At 37.5% G+C, this 25,135-nt stretch overlaps 1 protein-coding gene across 12 annotated transcripts in view; it reads left to right on the top strand.

Moving 5' to 3' along the window:
• The window catches only part of FRYL (FRY like transcription coactivator), a 267,113-nt gene that overhangs the window by 65,489 nt on the left and 176,489 nt on the right, over positions 1-25,135 (top strand). For 10 of the 12 annotated variants that reach the window (XM_078446130.2, XM_078446129.2, XM_078446128.2 and 7 more), the window contains one exon: positions 3,200-3,331. The exons of the other annotated variants lie outside the window; for them this stretch is intronic. The gene's annotated coding sequence lies outside the window, so the exon portion shown is untranslated. The remainder of the gene's footprint in view (positions 1-3,199; positions 3,332-25,135) is intronic. 12 annotated transcript variants of the gene reach the window in all.

Genomic DNA, 25,135 nt, shown 5'->3' with positions numbered 1-25,135 from the left:
ATTTTGCCAACTATTTATTTTAGCAAATAAAATAAAAATATATTAAATGTATTATTGCTTAATGAAGGTATTGACATGTTAGTTCAGTCATTGACATTAGTAAAAGCATTACGTGTCACTGCAAAGAGAACAAAGGGACTGGGAAACTGTAGATTAAAAGGGATTTAATTGACCCAGTAACAGTTGCCTGTATGGATTTTGTTTAGATCTGGATTAGAACAGACTTTAAAAAAAATAAAACACTTATGAGACAGTTGAGGAAATTTGAGCATTGATTTGGCATTTGATGTTATGAAGAAATTATTATTAATTTACTGTAGATATTATAATGATATTGGCTTATGCTTCAAAAGCAAATCTTTATCTTTTTTAATTTTTATTTATTTATTTTTATAATTTTTAAATTTTAAAAATTTACTTCCAAGTTAGTTAGCAGATAATATAATAATGATTTTGGGAGTAGAATCCAGTGATTCATCCCCTACATACCCAGTGCCCATCCCAAGTGTCTTCCGTAATGCCCTTTGCCGATTTGGCCCATCCCCTCACCCATAACCCCTCCAGCAACCCTCAGTTCTGTATATTTAAGAGTCACTTATGTTTTGTTCCCCATCTCTGTTTTTATATTATTTTTGCTTCCCTTCCCTTCTGTTCATTTATTTTGTATCTTAGATTCTACATATGAGTGAAATCCTATGATACCTGCCTTTCTCTGACTAATTTTGCTTAGCATAATACACTCTGGCTTCATCCATGTGGTTGCAAATGGCAAGATTTCATTCTTTTTGATTGCCAAGTAATACTCCATTGTATATATATATGCCACATCTTCTTTATCCATCCATCCATCCATCCATGGACATTTGGGCTCTTTCCTTCCTTTGGCTATTGTCGATAGTGCTGCTATAAATATTTGGGTGCATGTGCCCCTTCGAAACAGCACACCTGTATCCTTGGGTAAATACCTAATAGTGCAATTGCTGGATCGTAGGGTAGTTCTATTTTTAATTTTGTGAGGAAACTCCATACTGGTTTGCAGAGTGGCTGTACCAGTTTGCACTTTTACCAACAGTGCAAAAAGGGTCCTCTCTCTCTCTGCATCCTCACCATCATCTGTTGTTGCCTGAGTTGTTAATGTTAGCCATACTGACAGGTGTCAGGTGGTATCTCATTGTGGTTTTGATTTGCATTTCCCTGAGGTTGAGTGGTGTTGAGCATTTTTTCATGTGTCTGTTAGCCATCTGGATGTCTTCTTTGGAGAAGTGTCTATTCATGTCTTTTGCCCATTTCTTCACGGGATTATTTGTTTTTTGGGTGTTGAGTTTGATAAGTTGTTTATAGATTTTGGATACTAGCCCTTTATCTGGTATGTCATTTGTAAATATCTTCTCCCATTCCATCGGTTGCCTTTAGTTTTGCTGATTGTTTCCTTCACCGTGCAGAAGCTTTTTATCTTAAAACAATTTTTTTTTAATGTTTATTTATTTTTGAGAGAGAGGGAGAGACAGCAGCAGAGTGTGAGCAAGGTTGGAGTAGAGAGGGAGACATAGAATCTGAAGCAGGCTTCAGGCTCTGAGCTGTCAGCACAGAGCCCGATGCAGGGCTTGAGCTCACGAACCTCGAGATCATGACCTGAGCTGAAGTCAAACACTTAACTGACTGAGCCATCTGGGTGCCCCCAGAAGCTTTTTATCTTGATGAGGTCCCAATAGTTCATTTTTACTTTTGTTTCCCTTGCCTCTGGAGACATGTTGAGTAAGAAGTTGCTGCAGGTAAGGTCAAAAGAGGTGTTTGCCTGCTTTCTCCTCTAGGATTTTGATAGCTTCCTGTCTTATGTTTAGGTCTTTCATCCATCTTGAGTTCATTTTTGTGTGTGGTGTAAGAAAGTGGTCCAGGTTCATTTTTCTGCATGTCGATGTCCAGTTTTACCAGCACCATTTGCTGAAGAGACTGTCTTTATTCCATTGGATATTCTTTCCTGCTTTGTCAAAGATTAGTTGGCCATACATTTGTGGGTCCATTTCTGGGTTTTCTATTATGTTCCATTGATCTGAGTGCCTGTTTTTGTGCCAGTACCTTACTGTCTTGATGATTACAGCTTTTTTAAAAAAAAATTTTTTTTTAATGTTTATTTTTGAGACAGAGAGAGACAGAGCATGAACGGGGGAGGGTCAGAGAGAGAGGGAGACACTGAATCTGAAGCAGGCTCCAGGCTCTGAGCTGTCAGCACAGAGCCCGACGTGGGGCTCGAACTCTTGAACTGTGAGATCATGACCTGAGCTGAAGTCAGACGCTCAACCTACTGAGCCACCCAGGCACCCCAGTTACAGCTTTGGTAGTACATCTTGAAGTCTGGAATCGTGATGCCTTCAGCTTTGGTTTTCTTTTTCAGGATTGCTTTGGATATTTGGGGTCTTTTGGGGTTCCATGCAAATTTTAGGTTTGTTTGTTCTAGCTCTGTGAAGAATGCTGGTGTTATTTTGATAGGGATTGCATTGAATATGTAGATTGCTTTGGGTAGTATCAACATTTTAACAATATTTGTTCTTCCAATCCATGAACATGGAATAGTTTTCCATTTTTTTGTGTCTTCAATTTTTTTCATAAGCTTTCTGTAGTTTTCAGTGTATAGGTTTTTCACCTTTTTGGTTAGTTTTATTGCTAGGTATTTTATGATTTTTGGTGCAATTGTAAGTGGAATTAATTCTTTGATTTCCCTTTCTGCTGCTTCGTTATTGGTGTATAGAGATGCAACCAATTTCTGTGCATTGATTTTATATCCTGTGACTTTGCTGAAATCATGAATCAGTTCTAGCAGTTTTTTGGAAAAAGCAAACCTTTACCTAGAGATACATACAGAATATCTACAGATGAAGTGGTATAATGTCAGGAATTTGTTTGAGGATAATCCAGAGTGGTGGTAGAGGGGTTGAGGGGTGGGTGGGAGATATCAATGAAACATGATTTGCTGGGAGTTTATAATGGCGGAGTCATTATACTATTCTGAATAATTTTGCATTAGTTTGAATTTTTTTGTAATAAAGATTTAGAAAACATCTAATGCGACATTGTTGAAAGGATACTGGGAGCACTAGGTGACACTGCTATATAATGTATTCAGAAATAAAGATGGATATGAGCAACAAATGTACTTATAAACATGTCTTATGTATAAATCTTGTATTTTGTTTTTCTTTAGAGCTGAAGCCATTTATTTGAATCTTGGATGATTAGCACCTAAATGCTTAACTCTCAAAACTACTCAAGAGTCCCACAGTCAGGATTAGATGATTCAAGTTACCACCAAGAAATTACTGTCTTAAGTTCTCCGGTAAGATTATACCAATATTCTAAAGGCTAAATAGTGACTATGAAGGCTAAAAAGATTTTTAAATGCTATATTTGAGCCACTAGCTTCTATTATAATTCTTTTAATGTTTGTTTACTTTTGAGAGAGAGAGCGTGTGTGTGAGCCGGGGAGGGACAGAGGGAGAGGGAGACAGAGGATCCCAAGTGGGCTCTGCGCTGACAGTATAGAGCCCGATGCAAGGCTCGAACTCACCACCATGAGATCATGATCTGAGCCAAAGTCAGACACTTAACTGACTGAGCTACCCAGGAGCTTCTATAATTTTTTAATCCCGACTACTGTGGCAGGAGTTGGAAGTTGTGATAACCAACCAAAGATATTAGAAATATCAACATGCAACAAGGCTTTATGGCATTTCCTGCTCACAGATTCAGCTAGTAATGGGTACAGTCTTGCCTCTGGAATGCCTTGTTTTCCCCTTGCTATATGTCTCAGGATGGATCTTCCCGAAGCTGATGCTGAAAAGGAGTTTGGCTTCCAGGATATTCATTGGGGATCAACACCTGTAAAGAGAGGAGGTTAGGAAGCAGATTAGGCAGAGGAAATTGAATTGCAATTCAGACTTAACAAAGCTTTGGCCACCCTACAGGAAGTTCTGCAGTTGTGAGGGTTTCTTTCCCTCCATAAGTAAATAGTAAGCTCTTTGGGGACAGAGACCTATTTTCAATGCCCTTGCACAGGCCATTGTAAAGCTGCTCAGCAAATATTTGTGGAATGAAAGAAATCTGAGTAATATCTTGTGGGTTTTTTTAGGTTTTTTTTTTTTTTTTTTTTTTTTTTTTTTCCTGTAACACCCAAGCCTTGCCTGTCCTTTCCCCAGATGAAAGTACAGCTTAGAGCAATGGGGTTAATGGAGACACAGGTGGTTGTCCTCTATATCATGAGCAAACATGGAGGTAACTTGCCCTCTATAATCAGCCTGCTATAAACCACTGTTTCTGGGCTCCATAAGATAAGGAGGACCTGCATCGGGGCCCAAGGAGAACCACTAACAGGAGTTGTAAAGAATATGAAATCCTATGGGGGAGGCGGGGAGAAGATCCTGGAAGACACAGTGACAGCTTCTTGGTACTGAGGCATATGGATTATGGTTCTAACCTGTTGTGTTTTTTTCTGTGTGTGGGGAATAGGCTGTTCGGATATGAATTTTTATCCTTTTATGCTCAAGGGTTAAGAGAGCATCTTAGAAGTCTTTTTTTAAAAGTCGGCTTGTTTTCTAGTAAGTATGGTCCTGCTTTAGTCTTTCATTTGATTTCCTTGTTTTTCCCTCATTTTTACTGTAGGATTCCCTGAGACAGGATATGTGTTAATAAATCCTCTAAAATTTCCCTGAACTTTACTAATGTATTATTTACTGCCTTGCATGTAGAGACCTTCAATTATTACCTTTTAAATGGATGAAATAAAAAATAATTGATTCTACACCATAATTAGTGTGTTGTAGAATAAGTGTTTAATAAGGATTACACTCAGCAATTCAGGACCAGAAATTTGCTTGTTTTTACATTACAGTTTTTTTATAAGACTTTTTTAATTTTTAAGTAATCTCTACACCCAACATGGGTCTCGAACATAACAACCCCAAGATCGAGAGTCACATGCTCTTCTGACTGAGCAAGATGGGTGTTCCTATACATTTCAATTTTTTCTGAGGCCTATTTAGACTCTTTTATGCTTCATCTTTTAAAATATGTAAATTATTTTCTTCATGTTGGCTATTAGAAGAAGGAGATTGTACTTGTGTTTCACTGAGTGAATTACATTTATTTATTTTTCATGATTAACATGTATATCCTTCAAAGTTTTAAATTTGATTATTTAGGGAGTTTACGCCTTATCTGATCCTTCTGTATTTTTATGTCCTTCTTGCTTACTTAGTACCCCACCAGAGGGCAGGCAAAGGAAAGGAGAAAAGAAGATACTGATTTCAGTTCCCAAATTCTTACATAGGCACCTTTCACTTGCATATTTTGTTGTGCTTCTGGATGATGTGAAGACAGTAGGATCATCTGCCTTTTGCTATTTTAAAATATTTAGTAGAATGCTCAGTTATTTGGAATTAAATTATGTAAGGTTGATTTCCGGAATTATAGAACTAAATAAGTATACTTTAAATTCTTCAACTTTATATTCTTAGATCCATGTATTTTTACGTTATCCATCTTTTCTTGGTAATTCATGCCACCGTTTTCATTGCTACTATTGATCATTACGATTGACTGTAAGGAGAAGATTTTGTGTTTAAAAGTACACTAGAATGTTCACAATACAGTGTAAAGTTTTAAAATACTCCTTTCAATGTCCCGTAACACTTGACGTTTCTGAGGTGATCAGGGAATTTTCAGAATGATAAGAATTATCTTTTGAAATTCAAGTTACTGTTTTGCTCTTTTGTTGGAAGTTTCTTTAAAAGAAAGACACGCCTCAAACGAAAGTAAATTTGCCTGAACATTATCACAGCATAGGTTTTAAAGTCTAGATGAGGACGCTAAATATTTTATGGTCTCAGTATGGCCGTTAACACCCATTGTACACGGACATAGATGTGTATATGAAGTGCAGTTTCATGGTCTCTTGCTGTTTGGCCTGTTATCAGTACGAACAGCAAATGGTGTCCAAATCAGCTTCAAAACAGCTGGCAGTTGACTTGCTGGCATTTAGCACCACCTAAGTACACATGACAGTTTTTTGCTCTTTGACACAAAGAATGTACCTTCCCTTCTCACCGGGAAGCTGGTGCAACCATCTTTCTGTGTGCTTTTGGATCTAGTAATGCAGAAGGACCTTAAAATGGATTTTTTAAAGAGAGTTGTTCCTCCCATTCTTTCGGGAGATGTGGTTTTGGACACTAGAGATAGTTTTCGGGAAAGCTCCCCAAGATTACTTAAGATGAAACGTCTTAGTTTACTTTCATCAGAGAAGATTGTAGATGAGAAAGATGGACTCCATTTCTGTCACACTAATTATGACAAACACCAACATCACCAACTAGGTAAAGTAAAAATGTACTATTTTCAATTCTTTAAAATACCTTAGGAAAGGAAAATTATTTTTGTAAGTACAGTTCTAACAAGCATACGTTTTTGTTTTGAAGATCAAGTATATTAAAAATGTTTAATATAGTAAATGTCTATTTGATCTAATTTTTTTTTATAGTATCCAAGTTTTTGTTTTGAGTTTAGATGGAGAAATATTGATGGTATGGATCAAGATAAAGCCATTAATACAGTAAAAAGTTTGGTGATCTTTGGAAAATATTTTGATGAACAAAGTATTATATTTATTGAAACAATGTTACTGGTACAACCTATGGGATATGTAAATGAAAATTAAGATACAGATTTTATCTATCACTATAGAAGCCACTTATTTTGTTTAAAAAATATATCCCATTCTTACTATATATATATATATATATATATATATATATATATATATATATCCCACTCTTTGTTCTAAAGATAGTGACTATTTGGAGTGAAATATCAAAAAAGTCACATCTTTGAATATAATGATTATTTTGTGTCATAGTATCTTTGTTTTCTTTAATCCAGCAATATTGAATTTGGTGTGTTTTAAAGTCTGAGAGAATAGTATTTCTTATAAATTAAGAGAAAAATTAGCTGTGTGTATAGCAGCTGGCAAATATCAAGACAGGAAAACCCTTTAGGAAGAAGATGGAAAAATGCTCTAAGTTTTTACATTTTTGATTAAAACACTTTAAAATGTTAAAATGTTTTGTATGATTATGACCTTTTTTAAATTTTATTTTAAATTTTTTAAAATTTACATCCCAATTAGTTAGCATATAGTGAAACAATGACTTGAGGAGTAGATTCCTTAGTGCCCCTTACCCATTTAGCCCATCTGCCCTCCCACACCCCCTCCAGTAACCCTCAGTTTGTTCTTCATATTTATGAGTCTCTTCTGTTTTGTCCCCCTCCCTGTTTTTATATGATTTTTGTTTCCCTTCCCTTATGTTCATCTGTTTTGTCTCTTTAAGTCCTCATATGAGTGAAGTCATATGATATTTGTCTTTCTCTGACTGACTAATTTCACTTAGCATAATACCCTCCAGTTCCATTCACGTAGTTGCAAATGGCAAGATTTCATTCTTTTTGATTGCTGAGTAATACTCCATTGTATATATATATATATACCACATCTTCTTTATCCATTCATCCATCAATGGGCATTTGGGCTCTTTCCATACTTTAGCTATTGTTGGCTATTGTTGATAGTGCTGCTATAAACATGGGGGTGCATGTGTCCCTTTGAAACAGCACACCTGTATCCCGTGGATAAATGCCTAGTAGTGCAATTGCTGGGTCATAGGGTAGTTAGTTCTAGTTTTAGTTTTAGGAACCTCCATATTGTTTTCCAGAGTGGCTGCACCAGCTTGCATTCCCATGATTATGAACTTTTTAATCTTAGGGAATAAATAACTGCTCATATAAATTAATGTAATATTTAGTAGAAAGAAGAGTTTCTGTAAGATCTCTTAAGTTTTTTATAGCTGTTTTCTATGCATATTTTCATATGCACATGCACATTTTTATTTCTAGAATTTAAAAATGAGATTTACTATCCAAACTCCTCTTGCCTTTTCTTTTAATACATCATAAACATCTCTCTGTCTCACTTAAAGTGCTCTCCGTTGTTGTATATAATAGTTTATTCAATCAGTGTCTTAAACTGATGAACATTTAGAATGATTTTAATTTTTAGTTATTAAAAATAATTATGTAACAAATATTCATTTATATCACTTTTTACCTCTGTATGATTACTTCTCAGTATAAATTTCTTTGTACATTTTAAATTTGAATACACAATGCCAAGTTACCATTCACAAATTTCTCAATTTAAGCTCCCCAGGGCAGGGCTTGTCCCTGTTTTTTTTGTATTCTCCCTATTTCTTGTCAGTTTAAAAAATAGGGTCATATTTATGAGAAACCGTATATTTTGTTTTAAAAATATCAATTGTGTAAAAGAAAGGAGAAGGAAATTTAAGTTTTCAGAAGAAATTTATGTTGGCATTTACAATGTAATGGTCAGAAGTCATTTTTATGCTCTTCACATATTTGGGTGGATGAAGTAGAGGTGAGGCCACTGATGGATTAGTGTGTCTTAATTTAAATTAAAATCTGTAGGGGAACCTGTGTGGCTCAGTTGGTTCAGCATTCAACTCTTGATTTTGGCTTAGGTCAGGATCTCCTGGTTCGTGAGACCAAGCCCCGGGACGGGCTCTACGTTGACAGTGTGGAGCCTACTTGGGATTCTCTTCCTCTCTCTCTCTCTCTCATTCTCTCTCTCTCTCTGTACCCCCAACTCCACTGGTGCACACTCTTTCTCTCACTCTCTTTCTCTCTCTCAATAAATAAATAAACATTTAAATTAAAATCTGTAAGTCATTCAGCCCTTAGTTTTGTGTTCAACAGTGTATGCATATGTGAAACCTATGAATATATGTATATGTGCAGTGATTTAAGCTATTAAAAATTTACTTTAGCGTTCAGTCTTGAATCATCTTAGTTTCCTTACCGTACCAAGGACTGCATGGTTGGACTTGGTGCTTAAATGTTCTCTGCTATGTCCATTTGTTTAATATGGTTCCTTTTTTTTTTAAGACTATTTTACACATTTTTGAATACAGCACACACGTTACAAAGTGTAATAATAGGATTTGTAATTTATATTAATTTGCAAATAAGCACTCAATGGTTAAGAATTTTCCCTAGTATTTATCCTTATACCAATCGCGGTCAAAAGCAAAGCAGAATCATGGAGTGCTGAAGAATCTGTTTGAAATTTCAGAGGCTACAGGTTCTTTGTGGAATAACTATTGCCCAGTTTTTCTCTTCAAGAACAGAATTCAGTTTGGGGCACCTGGGTGGCTCAGTCGTTTAAGCGTCCGACTTCAGCTCAGGTCATGATCTTGCAATTGGTGAGTTCAAGCCCCGCATCAGGCTCTGTGCTGAAAGCTCAGAGCCTGGAGCCTGCTTTGGATCCTGTGTCTCCCTTTCTCTGCCCCTCCCCTGCTTGTACTCTGTCCCTCTGTGTCTCTTAAATAAACAAACAAACAAACAAATAAGTTTTAAAAAATTAGAAAAAAATTCAGCTTTATAGAGTGACTTAAAATTAACTTACAGGACTTCTTTGGCAATTTCTGTAGAGAGATTTGGTTTTAAAATGTCTGGTTCTTCAATTTCAAGTTACTGATCAAATTCCTTTTCTTGAATCTCAAGATGTGATACTAAATTTATATTGTAGATAAGAATAAGAGACACATGATTCCCAGCCGTCTGCAAATAGGTTGCTTGCAACTCAGCTTGAGTGAATTTTACTTCCTGTTTTCTGGTGGTTCTGGGATAGAGATAATGCAGTAATTTAGCCAGAAGTCACGCAGATATGACTGGGTGCAGTTCTAAGGGGTGTTACAGTTTTGTTCATGTAATAAAAGGAGAATATCAAGGCTATCGAGAGATTTCATATCACTAATACAGAGAAGGAACTATTCTTTGGAGAGAAACTGGTGTGGAATCTCTCTTTATACTTGTATCAGGTGCCGAGTTATTTACTTGTTAACTCAAAATGGAAAATGTCATTTTAAGGAATGTTAGACAAGATTGTAATATGGACTGATAACTGTACTTTTGTGAGAGAATCAATTGAGAATAAGCCCGTCTGCAATATACAGAAAATTTCCTGGTACTTTTTGACCCTAGAAGCGTTCATAGATGCTTGGGGTTTCCTTCACAAAAATATGCATAGAATTTAAAGGTGTTTTCAGGGTTGATATTTTGAACATTTCTCTTTGCTTTTGGTAATTTTTTTCACTTTTTAACTGTCTCTGGATATTAAGTCAACATGACATTTTAAGAATTTTGTAGACATTCTCAAACAGCTGACTGGATTTGCCAGAAATCCTCTGTTTCTCTGTAAAACCTATTTACAGATGCCTGTGGCTGACACTGCACACTGTCCAAAGCCTTTCCCACCATTTTTGCACCCAACAGGTTGGGTTGTGTGGGCTTACCAAGAGTTGGCTGTGTTTTAAGCCAAACCTGTTTATGCCAATTACGCTTGTAATGGTGATCGTGCAATTTAGTTAGGTATTACCTAATTCAGTGAAGTATGAGACTGAAAAGAAGGGGTTGTTTTTGTGTAACCAAGTTTGACTGCTGTGGTCAGACTCCATAAAATGAATTCCTAAAAAACTAAAAAATTAAAAGTGTTCTTGAGCTACATGGAAGTCAGAGAAGGGTATAAGACTGGAAGGATCTTTCCATCAGATACCTTCAACTTCCCTCTCCACTTTGAGGAAATTGAAATTGGAAATCATAGACGATGTACATGGGTTGGATTTTGGGCAAGGCAGACAGTGCTGTGATCAACAAATTCACCTTAAGGACTTGGCACTATATCAAAATGCCAGGAATAAACCATGGACTTTATATTTTAAGTTAAAATAAAACCTTCAGTGAACCTATTGATCTTTGTTTCCCCTGATTCCAACTTTAATGGCGATTTTTGATTATATGATTAGTTAATAGTTACAATTTATAGTAGAGGAACTCTACTGTATATAGTTGTGTAATATTGCAATTTTGTTAAAGAAGTAAATTGCTTATTTTCTGCCCCAAATTCTTTATTACAAAAAAAAAAAAAAAAAAGGACCCAAGGTGTTCATGGGATGTAATCTTATTCATAACTGTGCTTAAATATCCATATATTTTTGGTGTAGAGTTCTAATGTGATCAAAGACTGATTTCACTGATGAGATATTAGTAGAATTGCGTACATAATATCTGTCTTCAGGCATAAAAGTTGGTGGGGAGAAAATGCCCTTCACTGATCGAGAATATACTACAATGTTGTCTGACCACTAAAGAACAATGACTGTTAGGCTTGGTCATGAGTCAGATCCTAAGAATCAGGCAGTGTGTTTTCACAGGCTTCTGTTGTGACAGCTGCAAAGTCCTTGCATCTCCAAGATTGGGTTATTTTTATTCTGATGGAATCAACCTTAATTTTGTTGTCGTTCATTCTGTTTTGAGTCAAGAATAAGTGAGTGTAAATATAGTATAAGATTGATTTTTATAATTCACCAAGAACAGAGGTAATGACACGTTGAACAGGACTGAGTATATATCAACATTACGGATGGAAGAAGCTTTTGAGCACCTTCTGTATTCTGGGCATTGTTTCCTTGTTTCGTTTCACCCATAACTTAAGTGGTCTGTTTTGTCTACCTGTTTAGTGCATACCTGTTCTCTTTCTCCCTCAAGTAGAATGTAAGTTGAGCATAGAGTTTCCCCTGCCTACTGATGTGTTCCAGGGCTTGGAACGTAATAGTTTCTCAATAAATACTGGTTGAATGAGCAAGTATTCTCCAAGTCTTTCTGAAAACCTTGTGAGAAAGGTTGTTTCTAAAAAAAATTTTTTTTAACGTTTACTTATTTTTTGAGACAGAGAGAGACAGAACATGAGCGGGGGAGGGTCAGAGAGAGGGAGACACAGAATCTGACACAGGCTCCAGGCTCTGAGCTGTCAGCACAGAGCCCGATGCGGGGCTCGAACTCATGGACCGCGAAATCATCACCTGAGTCGAAGTCGGCCGCTTAACCGACTGAACCACCCAGGTGCCCCAAGAAAGGTTGTTTTTTAAATTTTTTTAAAATGCTTATTTATTTATTTATTTATTTTTGAGAGAGAGAGAGAGAGAGAGAGAGAGCACGAGAGAGAGCAGGGGAGGGGCAGAGAGAGAGAGAGAGAGAGAGACATAATCTGAAGCAGGCTCCAGGCTCCGAGCTGTCAGCACAGAGCCCAATGCGGTGCTCAAACTCACAAGTTGTGAGATCATGACTTGAGCTGCAGTCAGATGCTTAACTGACTGAGCCACCCAGGCGCCCCGAGAAAGGTTGTCATACAGAGTTTTAAAACTTCAGAGTGGCTTAAGCAAATAATTTTAGGTTTTCTAGCTACTAAATGGTGGTCGTTGGTGTAGAGTCAGGCATTTGTTCCCTGCCCTCCATCTCATTGCAGTGTTTGATGTGGAATTGTTATGTATGAAATCTATTTTTTAAAAGAGTGGTGCATCTATCAAATTTAATTGTGCTATTAAAGAACATATCCTTTTTGGTGGTTTCATTTTAATTAAGAGCTGTATTTCAATAGGAAAAAAACTTTAATTCCAATAGAAAGCCTTACTCTTTGAGACCCTGTGTTTCACTTTAATGACTAGTTGATAATTATTTTTATACCACTCTGGTTACATAAGCTGATTAAGTGAATAGCCGTTTCACGTGACTTTTACAAAAACAATTAAGAGACACACATTGGGATACCATTCCATTTCATTACAAAGTGTTAATGACTCCATGGGATAATAAACATTTAAATAGTATACTAGTATGCCTCTCTTGAGGTATTCGGCATAGTTCCCTAGCAGGGACAAAGTAAAATGTAGCACTTGCTGTAAAATTCCAAATGCCTCGTGGTTGAGTTTTAAAGGCTGCCCTCTATATTTGACTAGTAAAGAAAAGGGGATACTGTTACTAACTAGATTTCCTATTTAATAAGTGATCCGTTTTCAGTTTTTGCAGATCCATAGCTCTCAGTCATTAGATTTTGTATCTCCAGAATAGCTCATTTTTGTTTGATATGCCCTGTATTGGGCAGAGGAATACCATGGCAGGCCAGTTTCTTTTTAGAAGGGAACGGGATGGGTAAAGAGTGATTTATAGCTTCATGTGAGACTGGACTATTAATAGGGAGTTTAGAGAAAGTCCTGGGAGAAAATTGAGATGAAGTTTTCTTCTGGTACTTCTCATGCTTGTAGTGAGAACAGACCTAAGGAGATTGGAGAAACGTATGGAATTCAAATGTGATAAAAAGGATGTTGGGCAAGGCAATGTCCTCGAAGAACCTGAGCTTGAAATAATAATCAGTCTGCTCTGGAATTTCTGGTCTGACCCAAATGATAATTTGTGGAAATGTGTGAAGGAGTTCAGGAATTTTTCTTGCTTATACAAGTGGGATTTGGAAGCACTGGGCTAGCATAGTGTCATGAAATCAAGCAGGGTCCCTTATTTATGAAAGCCTTTGGAGTACTTTTCAAGCCGTAATCATTGAAGGATGTAGAAGCCTTACCGGGTGTTACATTTACACCTTGTCTGGATCTGTGAGCATTCTCATAATAGAGGAGAGCTATTGGGAAGACCTACTACAGGTATGATAGGAGAGGGGCAGTGAAGTACTCTGGAAGGAGTTGGAGTGGGGCTTTGACCCAGACTGAGCTGAGCTCCCGTGGTCGCTGGCTGCGTGTCCTTGACTGGTCTGCTTTCTCTCTCTAGGCCAGTTAACCTCACTTATCCATTTGAGTGATGGCTTCTTTTGTAGCATTGCTTTCAAGATTGTAAAAGATGACAGCAGAATTGACACATAGCTTAATAATGCACGGTGGCTTTTATTATTTATAAAAACGTTTGGATTTTTGACTTGGAGGTAGATGAATCACATTTAACTGGAACTTGTCCTTGGATCATTGCATCATAGAAAATACTCTAGGAATTTGGATCTAGGTCTTTTATTGTGCATAATTCCAGAAACTTGAGCTTGTGATTTATAGCTAGCTACGTGACAGTTCACAGGAGCTTGTGCTGCAACACTTTTTCCTGTGCTTCCTTCTTTGTCCACAGCGCGTGCTCGTCCAGATAACCATGGCCAAGTGAGTGTGTGATTCACATACAAAGGTTTTTAGAAGTTAGTGCGGCAACATGACCTTGTAATTTCTCTTGGTCGTTTTTAAAGTTAGCCTAACACTTCATAAGAAGGGTCACTTTAGACTGTCTCCTCGTTACATGGGTGTGTGTGTATATATACACATATATTTTTTCTTTAAGTTCTAGTTAGTTAACATACAGTGTAATATTGGTTTCAGGAGTAGAATTTAGTGATTCATCACTTACAGACAACACCCAGTGCTTATCACAAGTGCACTCCTTAATGCCCATCTATCACCTCCCTCCCTCCATCAACCTTCAGTTTGTTCTCTGTTATTACGAGTGAGTCTCTTGTGGTTTGCCTCTCTCTCTCTCTCTCTCTCTCTTTTATTGGCACTGTTAAGCATGGCTTCAGTTAGGGTCAGGGTTTTACTACTTTGGCCTTTAGAAAGGACTTGCAAGAAACTTAATTGAAAAAAAAGATGCACCTGTCTCCCTTTTTAAGGGGTCGGGAATAGCTTTCTCTCTGTCCCCGTGTTCTCTGCCGTTTTCTAATCACAGAACTGCTATTCATTCCAGAGTACTGGTGTGGTGATACTCGTTTTTAAAATATTACAATTCCTCCTGTCAATTGAAGGTATTATGTGTGGGATAAGATAGTTGAAACAAAGGAGATAAGAAAAATATACAACTAAATAAATGTTAGGCAAAACATACTGAAATCATAAAGGCATAAAAAGGCGAAAAAGGTGATAAATAATGTCTGTCAGAAGGCACTGAAGAAAATAAAGATGAAGTTTAAAAAGAGCTCAGTAAAAGAGGTAAAGATGACTGAAGCTGAGTGTAAGTTTAAAATGTAACTAAAGGAATATACTAGAAAAGTTCAACAAAAAATAAAGCGTGCTATAAAGGGAGTTCGGGAAGCAGCATACAGGCCAAGGGTTAACTCCACCCATATACAGGCGGTCGCCTTGGGTTGAGGCACCTGTGGATCTAAGCCTCTCTCCCTGGCCCTGTCCTGGAACTGGAGCTGAAGGTCTCTGCATGACCAACATTGGGGTTGAATCATTTCCCTTGCCCCCAGCTCAGTTAATTATTCTTTGTGTCAGGACTCTAACTCATTGTCCACTAGCTTCTGCTATTCCATTTAATACAAACGTGTTGTTTCTTTTACCAGATGGTGAATTCTTTGTGAATAGACTTGATCTTATGTGAGTAGCTCCAGAGCCTAGCCCAATGCCAAGTACTTAGTAGGCAGCTAGTAAATGTTTGTTGGATTTTAGAGTCCTCTCTCCTTTGATTCTTGTCTTCTATGGACCAGAGCAAGTTTTTACTTGTTGCTGAGAGCTGCTGTCAGTTGCCGTATTTAGCACCTGGCTTTTCCTTTGAAACCATCTAGCACGTTGCTCGGTGGGCAGTGGTTCCTGAGGCAAAACTAACCTTCCAGTAGCTTCAAACAAAATCCCCAAGTCGTACAAGTAATGATCTAGAACATGGGTTGGCCAACCTCTTCCGGAAAGGTCCAGATAGTAACTGCTGTAGGCTTTGCAGGCCACACGTCTATGTCACAAATACTTCGCGATGACTTTGTGGGGCAAAAGGGGCCTAGATGATCTGCAAATGAATGTGCTGTGTTTCAGTGAAACTCTGTTTACAAAAACAGGCGATGAACCCAATTTAGCCTGTGGACCCAAGTGTTCAAACCCCTAACTAGAATATAGGAAAGAATATTGGTAACATCAGAGGGTTCTGTGCAGGTAACTTAACCTGGGAAGCAGAGATTGGAAGGGGATCCATTTGAAGGGATCTAATGCTACACTTACTTACTTGTATTTTCTGTAGCCTTTGGAATAGTGCTTTTTTAAAATTTTTTATTTAAAAAACTTTTTTTAATGTTTATTTATGTTTGAGACAGAGGGAGACAGAGTGCAAGTGGGGGAGGGGCAGAGAGAGAGCGGGAGACACAGAATCCGAAAACAGGCTCCAGGCTCGGAGCTGTCAGCACAGAGCCTGATGCGGGAGTTTGAACCCACGAACCGTGAGATCATGACCTGAGCCGGAGTCGGACGCTTAACCGACTGCGCCACCCAGGTGCCCTGGAATAGTGTTTTATCCGTAGTAGGTGTTCAGTAAATATTTGTTAATTTGATTTGGGATCCACATGCATCATTTGTCCTCCCTGGGCTTCCATTGTGTCTCTCATCTAAGGTATAACAGATTAGGTTATGTGATCTTCAAAGTCTCTCCAGTTTAAACAACAAAAAAATTCTGTGATTCAGTGACTCTTTGTGGAAGGCCGGATAGTTTATTCTTTAAAGGTAACAGTTGTTGGCTTACTACATTTCCTGTATGCCCTTTGTGTTCTGATGTGGAGCTCTGAAATGGTTGCTTTTAACAATCATTTTGTTTAAGACCTTTCCACATTGGAATCCCCTGTCCGTTAGGCCATAAGTATGTATACCTTCCTCCCATCTCTCACTCCCTCCTGCCACATATGTGGACAGAAAACACACTTTGTCTTAATCATCAAATGTATTAAACCTAGTCTTTTTGTTATTTTAAAAGAATAAGTTAGCTGTAAAGGTAATTACCTAATCTCAGGTGATTCTTTGTGGAAAGATGGCCATTAAAATGAGGATTAGTCTGTTGTTTAGCTTTATATTTTTCTGAAATCTGAATCGGCAAAGTGAACCTTCCATCATTTGACCCCTTCATTTAAATTGTTAAAGAATCCAAAATAACCTCATTATCACAGATGTAAATTATAGTCACCTTACCTAAATTCTAAATTCTTCTCTTTCTCAGGTTTTTTGATAGCTTTTTTTCCCTAAAGAATGATTTAAGAATAGGTAAGCTGTGTGATGCTCTCTTACACTATTCTAAAGAAGTATAAGCTGCTATATATTTCTAGTCTAGTTGATGAAGAAATTATTAAAAAAAAAAAACAAACCCTCTGGGGTGCCTGGGTGGCTCAGTTGGTTAAGTGACCTTGGCCCAGGTCATGATCCCGCGGTTTGTGAGTTCGAGCCCCATGTCGGGCTGTGTGCTGACAGCTCAGAGCCTGGAGCCTGCTTCACGTTCTGTGTCTCCCTCTCTCTCTCTCTGCCCCTTCCCCACTTGTATTCTCTCTCTTTCAAAAATAAATTCATAAAAAACATTAAAAAAGCGAAACAAAAAATCTCTGAAAAGTTCTTTGTAGGGAATACAGCAAATTTATTTCTTAGGCTTCTGAATTTTCCTAATCTCTATTTTTAAGCGAGTATAAGTGTATACTAAAAATGGCATAAATAAGAGAATGATATTTTTATATCAGTGTATTTTAAAATAGCTCTTCTTAAACTTTGATGTGCTTGAGAATGACCTATGGATCTTATAAAAACGTAGGTTTTGATTTACTAGGTTTAGAGTGGGTCTTTGAAGAATATTAAGATTATGAAGGTAGAGTTTTCCAGACTCTTCTTAACCGACTGAGCCACCCAGGCGCCCCATCCAGATTCTTCTTAGTACAGTATACGTTAAGTTTACCTGTACTTTTTTTTCTGTATTTGGGGCTTGCCCATTTAATTCTGCTGGACAATCTCTTCATCTTTGCTTCCTACCCCTACTGATACTCCGTTTGCCAAGTGTGGTTTTTTGTCTGTACATTTGGTTCCCTGTGCAATGTATTGACATCTCCTTTCCTTTCCTGGTTTCGACTCCTCTACTCCTCTAGCCTTGCTGACTCATCCCTTTGTTGTAAAACTAAGAATGATATCAAAGGTGGCTTTAGTGATAAAAACTTCTAGTTGATGGTAAGTTACATGTCACTGGCAATGCAGGAAAAATCCAGAAAGGTGAGCATTGGCAGGAAATGGTGAGCCTTTACTTTTTGGATAAGGTGACCATAGGTCTCCATAGACCCCGGTCAGTTGTGGTTTGTATCTCTGTTCTGGCATGTCATCAAGGGTGCCTGTTTTTGTGATCAAAAAAGTCCTGCTTTGGTCATTTTGTGTTCACCCTATTCATAGCTTATAGAATTTTATCTATCTTTTGCCAGTCGGATTGACTAATTATAATGCATATAATACCTCTTTCTTCCCAGTATATCTCTATAATATGTAGTGGCAGTGAAAGTATCTTAGTATTGACAATTCTGGTTTCTTTTGGGGCAGTGAATATACATTACGTGCATTGTGATAAAAATACAAATCTAATAGTAGCCTTTTGAATAGAGAATTTAAATCTGGGTTTTTATTTTTATTTTTTAATTTATTTTTAATATTTTCATTTTTTAGAGAGAGAGCGTGAATGGGGGAGGGGGCAGAAAAGGGGAGACAGAGGATCTGAAGTGGGCTCTGTGCTGACAGCAGTGAGCCAGATATGGGACTGGAACTCACGAACTGTGAGATCATGATCCAAGCAGAAGTCAGACGCTCAACTGACTGAGCCACCCAGGTGCCTCTAACTCTGGGCTTTTATTAACAGTATCGTCAAAAATTATTTCAGGTAATTGAAAATAATTTCTGATTTCCAGATACGACCTCGAGAATTAATTTTAAATATATTCATAAACAGGTTTTCTTCTCATTCAAGAAATAATAATATCTTAGCACTGGACCAAATGATAGCAAATTGGTATGGTTTGTGAAGGCAAGGAAGAAAATATGATTACAGGGTCTGGACTGCTTCATTTTAAGCAGAGGAAGCAATTTTTTTTTTAATGTGTGAAATGTATAAAAATAACTTAAACCAAAAGCTAGGAACAAGTTGGACTATTAATAAATACCCTGTGTCAGGAAGGTAGCAGTAATTGTACCTTACAGCACACACAATTGTAATATAATTGCTGCATAGGTAACCACACCTCAAATTATAGAGCTTAGTTAAAATGCTCCTTTACAGATTTTATGTTGCTAATATGTGAACGTATTGATGGCATTGGCCCAGTCTGTGACGTTTGTATAAAACGTATCTTTATTAGAAATCCTCTTACAGCTATGGCTGTTAATTCAGAAACTAGATTTGCCTTTCCAAAATGAGCAATTAATTTGGATGTCACCTGAAAAGCTTACTACCAGAAATCAAGGTGGAATTCTGATGCATTTCAGGGGCAGATTCCCTTCATTACTGACTTGTTTATTTTGTTGGCTCTCTCTCATAGTGCTGTATTTGAATTCTCTCTCTCTCTCTCTCTGAATTCTCTCTCTCTCTGTATTTGAATTCTCTCTCTCTGTTATTTGTTTGTTTGTTTATTATTTATTTTTGGTTTGAATTTTCTTCAGTTCTGCTGTATCCATTGCTTTGTGGTTATTGCTGGCTAGCAGGTACTTGAAAATAATGAATTCATTTTTTCCCCCCTCATCAATGGAAAAGACAGCTAGAGAGCTTGTGGGGTAGATTGTCTGTCTGCTTTTCTTCTGTCCCTGTATCCTCCTCTTATCTGTAGTCCTGACATCGTTTTTGTACTTTAGGTGTATGTAGCCCAAACTCTTCTTGATGTGACCTACACTTGGCTCTCCCATGGTTAGTGCCGTGACCCATGTGGTTACCTAAACCTAGGGCTCACTTTTGAGATTTCAGCTTTACTTTTTTTCCCTTTATCCTGTCAGTCATCAAATACATCAAGAAGTATCTAGTAGGAAAAATTGGAATCTCTCTTCTTATTCCTATCTTTATTGCTTTTTTCCTGATTCCTGTAGGTATACTATTTAGTTTCTTAGTGTCTCTCACCTCAGCAACTTCTTCAGGAGACTTCAGGAGAACACAGTCTCCTAACCAGTCTGCTGGTCTGTCTGGCCTCGTTCCTGCTCAAAACTCTTCTATCCTATCCGATTAACAATTTCAATGTTTCGTGGGGGCCCTCTGGATATCTCAGGGGTTCTTGGCAAATGTCCTCAGGTAAGTGAAAGAACCAAGTGGGTATGACTTTAGCACCTTAATCCTTGGCCAGCCAGAGTTACTTTGATTTTAGCCTATTTTCTTTTTTGGGTTTAAGCATAAAGATTCGTCCTTCGGGAGATACACTGCCGAACAGATTGGACATTTGGTATTGTCCCCTCAGAGTGTTCATCCCTGACCACCCTAGCTCGGTAGGGCCTCGACTGTTTTCCTCTGTCAGTAGATCCACTTTATTGCCTTAGTCACAGTCTTAGTCACAATTTGTCATGTATATTTGCATGGTTATATGTGGGGACACCCCCCATCTCTCTCTCTCTCTCTCTCTCTCTCTCTCTCTCTGCCCCCTTGTATCCTAACCTTCCTTAGGGCACAGAGATCTGTTTTATTCACTAAATCATCATTTAGCATTTGACAGGCCGCTTGCACCCAGTGTTTGGACGATTTCTATTTAGCGTAATTAATGGCATGGTTTGTATTTTTCTCCCTCTTTTGTTACCTTCTTTTGTTACTAATTGTATACTTTTTAGTATTGTAACTTATTCTCTTATTAGCTTTTTTAAAAAACTCTTTTTTCAACTTATCACAGTCTGCTTTCAAATAATAACATAATATTTAATGTATCATGTAAGAACCTAAAATCTTTTTTAAAGATTTTTATTAAATTTTTAAAAAATGTTTATTTACTTTTGAGAGAGAGAGAGACAGAGTGCAAGCAGGAGAGGGGCAGGGAGACAGGGAGACACAGAATCCAAAGTAGGCTCCAGGCTCCGAGCTGTCAGCACAGATCCTGACACGGGACTCGAACCCACGAAATGTGAGATCATGACCTGAGCGGAAGTCGGACACATAACCGATGGAGCCACCCTGGGCGTCCCAGAACCTAAAATCTTATACTTCTGTTTCTCCCCTCCATCCTTTGTACCATTGTAGTCAGAACTTTTGTTTTTGCATATGTTATTAAACCTGACAGTATGTTAACCACTTTTGCTTTAAGCAGCCAATTAACTTAAAGAAATTTAAAATGAGAAAATGCAGGTGTACCATTCCCGGCATTCTTCATCAATGGTGTGAATTCAAGTTTCATTTTGGATAATCCTCTTTTCTTCCTGAAGAACTTTGACATTTTTTTGTATGCAGATCTGTTGGTGACAGATTCTTTTAGGTTTTGTCTGTCTCAGAAAACTTTTGCGTATATCTTTGCAAGGTATTTTCACTGGATGTAGAATTACAGGTCATCAGTTTCATGCTTTAAGCTTTTCAGCAATATCATTACTGGTGAAATGTTACCAACCAGAGAAACTCCTTAGGGATTCAGTGCCCATGATAGTGCCTTGTATAGTTCCAGATGAAACATCTGTGTTGATCTGTATCTTTTTTCCTCTGTATGTAACTTACTTTTTCTTTGACTGCTTTTTAAGATTTTCTCTTTGTCATTGGGTTATCTGCAGTTTGATTATGATGTGCCTTGGCATGGTTTGTGTGTGTGTGTGTGTTTGTGTGTGTGTGTATGTGTGTTTATTCTTTTTGAGGTTTGATGACAGTTTTGGATTTGTGGGTTGATAGTTTTCCTCGATTTTAGAAAATTATTGTTTCCGTAGGGAATATTTTCTGTTCATTCCTTTCAGATTCCAATTACAAATAGGTTGGGCTGTTTGGTGTTGTTCCAAAGGTCACTGGAGCTTTGAGAATTCTCTTTTTATTGTTTTGTTATCTGCACTTCGCTTTGGAGCTACTATTTCCATTTCTCCAAGTTGACCGTTCCTTTCTTTCCTAGAATCTAATTTTTCTTGGTGTGTCTAGTGAATTTATTGTTACGGATATAGTATATTTTATTTTTCAAAGTTCTGTTTGAGTCTGCTTTTTATATCTTCTATTTTCTCTTCATTGTGTTTATTTTTTTCCTTTAAGTCTTTCAGCCTATTTATAAATAGCTTTTTAAAGACTTTATAATAGCTTTTTAAAGAACACATGTGCTATTTCCCTCATTTCTGTCATTTCTGGATCTATCATATTGATTTTATGGGTCACATTTTCCTACATCTTGACAGATAATTTAATAGTACTTTTTAATAATTTTTAAATATTTTTTTGTTGGATGCTGGAGATTAGAAATGTGACATTGTCAAGAGCTGGATTTTGTTACATTCTCTTAAAGAGTGTTATTCTTTGCTCTAAAAGGCAGTACTTACAGATCATTTAATCCTTTGAGGCTTGTTGTGGATCCTTTGAAGCTTTGTTAAGGAGCGTTCATGGTAGTCTTTAGCCCTGTTACCTTTTAGAGTATCTACAGAATGCCCTGAGTATTATATTTTATATATAATTTTATATTATAGTTTCCCACACTTTCCTTGTTTTTAATGACCTTGATAACGCTGAGGAATATTGGTTTGGTAATTTGCAGACTCTTCAATTTAGGTTTATCAAAAATTTTTTTTCCCATGGTTAGTCTCGGGTTATGGCTTCTTGGCAGGAAGAACGCAGAGATAAAGTGCCATTTTCATCATATTGTATTATATATCAAGAGTGTGTACTCTTATCAGTGATGATGTTAACCTTGATCTCCTGGCTTGAGGTAGTAGTGTATGTCAGGTTTCTCCAGAATAAAGTTACTCTTTTCTCCCTGCTTTCTATATTGTATGCCTTGGAAGAAAGTCACTTAGTGTAGTTCATGCTTTTAAGGGTTGGGAGTAATGTTTTTCTTGAGGGTAAATTACCTACATAAATTATTTGGAATTCTCCTGAATATGTCACAGAGGTCCCTGAGACCACTCTCAGGTTTAAATGTTTATTTGTTTTTGAGAGAGAGAGAGAGGTTGAGAGAGAGAGATTGAGAGAGGCAGGTGGGGAGGGGCAGAGGATCTGAAGTGGGCTCTGTGCTGACAGCAGACAGCCCAATGCAGGGCTCAAATTCACGAACCCTGAGATTACGACCTAAGCCAAAGGCGGACACCTCACTGACTAAGTCACCCAGGTGCCCCTCTCGGGTTTTATGATCTACTAGAAGGACTCGCGGACACAGCATATAGTTGTACTCACAGCTGTGATTTATTATAGCATAAGAGTAATAAGCAGAATAAGCAAGTGAAAAGGCATGTGGGGCAAAATCCAGGGGAAACCAGGTGCCAGCTTCCAGAATTTTCCAGTAGCATTATAGGGGAAGCACGTGATTCCCCAGCCGTGAGCTATGACATTACGGGTGAAATGTTACCAATCAGAGAAACTCATTAGAGACTCAGTACCCAGGATTTTTATTGGGGCTGGTCACATAGGTACCCTCTGCCTGACACATACCCAAGTTTTAGACTCCCTGAAGGAAAACAAATGTTTAATCTAAACTATACTGTTTGTACCGACAGTTTAGGCATAGTGAACCACTCTTTTTAGTTCCTGGAATGGTGGGGCCCTCTTAAAATCGAAATTCTCAGATGCTAGCTAAGAACCAATCTTGTAAGCAGATATTTCAAAGGGTAACAGACCTGCTAGGTTAACTGTTTTCTGTACACTGTGAGATTTGTCTCTTCTCTGTTACTTATTTGGTCATTTATTTATATCAGTATAGATTCATAGATGTTTATTTTATACTTGGGGTTATATTTCAAAACTATATTATTTATTTTATTGTTTAGTGCATGGGTGGCTCAGTTGGTTAAGCACCCAATGCCTGATTTCAGCTCAGGTCATGATCTCATGGTGGTTGGATAGAGCCTTATGGCCGACTCTGTGCTGGGCATGGAGATTGCTTGAGATTCTCTTCCTCTGCGTTTCCCCCACTTGCCTGCATGCATTCTCTCTCTCTCTCTCTCTCTCTCTCTCTCTCTCTCTCTCTCTCTCTCTCTGCCTGTGTCTCTGTCTCTGTCTCTCTCTCAAAAAAATTATTATAGGGGTGCTTGGTTGGCTTTTTTGGTTAAGTGTCCGACTTCAGCTCAGGTCAGATCTCAAGGTTTGTGAGCTCAAGCCCTGCGTCAGGCTCTGTGCTGACCACTTGGAGCCAGGAGCCTCCTTCAGATTCTGTGTCTTCCTCTCTCTCTGTGCCTCCCCTGCTCATGCTCTGTCTGTCTCAAAAATAAGTCAAACATTTTTTTAAAAATAAAATTTATTACAGCTTTGGCTATTGGCAGCTCTTTCAGTTGGCTCCTATATCCTTTTGATATACCCACATTGTTTTGTATTTTGAGCCCCTTTCTACTTTCTGGCTTGCAGAAAGATGCTCTAGGCTTATCACGTGTGTTTGTGCTCTAGCTCTAGAATCTGCCATTTCCCCAGGGAGTCCTGCTCCCTTTTTGTAGTGAAGTTTTAAAATGTTAAATCCACTGTAGAAAGTTTGGAATATCTATAAGAAGTAGAAAAGTAAGTGCACTAAGAAGTAAATGTTAGTTACTGATATAATTATAGATAATTACTGTTTATCTGTTTATTTAAAGTCCAGTATAGTTAACAGTGTTATATTAGTTTCATGTGTACAGTATAGTGATTCAGTAATTTCATATATCAACTGATTGCTCAACCTAAGTGCACTTAAAAAAATTTTTTTTTAAATGTTTATTTATTTTTGAGAGATAGACACAGAATGCGAGTGGGAAAGGGGCAGAGAGAGGGAGGGAGACACAGAATCCAAAGCAGCAAGTGTACTTCTTAATCCTCATTACCTATTATACCCACCCCATACCCTGTTTTCTTCTTTGTATGTCATGTGTGGTATTAATTACCTAGTGAACCTGAGAGCATCTTTCCTTCCATACCTAAAGTCTTTCAATCTTTTTTTTTAAACTCCAGAAAAGATAACGGTTTTTTGAAGAGGCTGAAATTTGTTGGGACTATCGAAGGCTCTGGGAGTGATGGGATAGTTGACACTTTATATAGAAAAAGTTGCCAAGTTTCTGGTTTTTATCATATTGTAATTGTTTTGGATACCAGTTTAATAAGTTCTGAGATATTTATAAAACGTGTTAATATGACGGGTAATGCTTATATTTGCCCCCTTTCTAAGAATGTTAATAATTGAAGACTTTAATTTCCTTGCGGATAAATTTTAGTGAATTGTATGATATTCTGTTAAATCCAAACTTCGTTATATATTGAGGAACATTTTGTTCAGAACCTATACCTAAATGGAATATTTTTGAAAGATATATTATTTTTCCTGGTACACATTCCTTTGGTG

The sequence above is a fragment of the Panthera onca genome, chromosome B1 (assembly GCF_046562875.1).
Source record: "Panthera onca isolate mPanOnc1 chromosome B1, mPanOnc1 haplotype 2, whole genome shotgun sequence".
In the NCBI taxonomy this organism is placed as follows: Eukaryota; Metazoa; Chordata; class Mammalia; order Carnivora; family Felidae; genus Panthera; species Panthera onca.
Note: the sequence above shows the minus strand (reverse complement) of the source record. Positions and strands in the feature narration are given on the sequence as shown.